At 44.8% G+C, this 1,863-nt stretch overlaps 1 pseudogene; it reads left to right on the top strand.

The window, feature by feature from the left end:
* Window positions 1–488: 488 nt before the first annotated feature.
* Window positions 489–1,536, top strand: LOC127687954 (heterogeneous nuclear ribonucleoprotein F-like; annotated as a pseudogene).
* Window positions 1,537–1,863: the final 327 nt, after the last annotated feature.

The raw sequence follows: 1,863 nt of genomic DNA, 5'->3' as shown, positions 1-1,863 counted from the left end.
GGCCAGCACAGTTCAATCATTTGAACTTCCATTTCAGGTGGAGAACAAAAGAAGATACACTTGGACTTTTCCTGGAGTCCTCTTGAGTTTTTAAAGTGTTTGATGAGGTTGGGGTTTGTTCGCAAGCTAGGATGTGTTTTGAAAATAGAAGTAACTTCTCTCCTCTTCCTGGAAAACTTACCTGCCTAAGTCACCTACAGAAGGCATCTGTGGTGATTCTTTAAGCTAGAAAATATTTCTCAAGCTTATTGATATCAACCCGTCAGGTGCCCATGGCTGGGCACTTAGGAAGTTGAAGACTATGTGATAAACCCTGTGTACTCTGTTTCTACTCAGTTAAGGACATATAAAACTTCCTGTCTGCCCGCACAATTCACTGATGGGGTAACAGGACTTGTATTTATATTAGAGAAGGCAGGCAGAATGATGAGTCTTTTGTTAAATTTGTCAGAAGGTGATGTAAAAATTGGCTCTGAAAAATGGACAGGGAAAGCATGGGACACTGGCACATTGAGGTGTTCAAGTCACACAAAACTGGCATTGATTCTGTGTTGAAGTGCAGCGGTTCAAACAGTGCCAGTAGTACCAAGGATGAATTTGGGAACTTTTGAATACTCCTGGGGGATGTACAAAGATGCAAATCACTCAGTTCTTCTCAGGGTTGGAAAATGTGCCAAACTATCATATTACCTGTGGACACCGAGGGCAAGATTATAGGGGAGGCCTCTGTTCAGTTTGCCTCCCTAGAGTTAGCTGAGAAAGCTCCAGGGAGGCACAGGAGAGAATAGGGCACAGGTATTGAAATGTTGAAAAAAATTCAGGAGGAAGTTAGAATGTACTCAGATCCACATCTGATGTTCACATTTGTGCAGAGGTCTGTGCCCTATAATTGGCCTGGCACAGATTGGAGGTTTTGACATTGCAAACAGGCAGGGTTTTATAGGATGATGTCTGGTGCCTACATCGTGGGCTCTGGGACTATAAAGAGTCCAGTGGCTTCAGTGATGACTGTGGCTTCACTACTCGTCAGTTTTGGAGAGACCTCAGCTACTGTCTCTCAGGAATGTATAATCCCAGACATGGGGAGATTAAGTTCACAGTGCAGTGCACCCCAGGCCACTGCATCTATACAGGTGGACTGCAAAGCTACAGAGAATGACATTTATGACTTCATATTGAGATTGGTCCTGGTAGAAGAATGATGGGAGAAGCTGAGGATGGGTTTGCTATACACATGAAGAAGTAGGAGCAGCTATGTTGAAGGTCAGGGCAGAAATGTCATACAGTTGCATAGAACGCTTCCTGAATTCAAGCACAGGGCCTTGTGACAGGGCTGATAGCAGCCGGGTGGTACAGGGCATGGGAGCTTGGGCTGCTCAAGCCATCTACAGAGGCTGTGGTGAATTTCTGTTTACTGGCTTGGTCAACCTGTTTTCTTACAGAACCCAAGACCACCAACCCAGGGGTGGTTCCACCCACAATGGCCTAGGCCCTCACGCATCAATCATTAATCTAGAAAATTGCCTACGGGTTTGACTGCAGCCCCATATTCTCTAGGTATTTTCTCAATTCTGGTTCCTTCCTCTCAGATGACTCTAGCTTGTGTCACGTTGATATAAAACTAGTCAGCACAATTATTCTATGGTTTTACTATGATTTTATTAAGTCATACATGCGTAGGTGCTGCAGCCCCTCGGTAGAGCCTAGGTAGTGAGAGAGATTCTCATACCACTCTAATGAGTGTCCATGTTTGCTGGCATGCCATGTGACACAAAATAGAGGATCCTAATAAATTAGCCTCAGAATGGGCTGGAAATGGGGAGGGGGATGCTTTTCCATCTTTACGGAATTGCCTTCAGGTGC

This window comes from Apodemus sylvaticus, chromosome 6, assembly GCF_947179515.1.
Source record: "Apodemus sylvaticus chromosome 6, mApoSyl1.1, whole genome shotgun sequence".
Taxonomy (NCBI): domain Eukaryota; kingdom Metazoa; phylum Chordata; class Mammalia; order Rodentia; family Muridae; genus Apodemus; species Apodemus sylvaticus.
The sequence above is the reverse complement of the archived record's forward strand: the minus strand, read 5'-3'. Positions and strand labels throughout refer to the sequence as shown.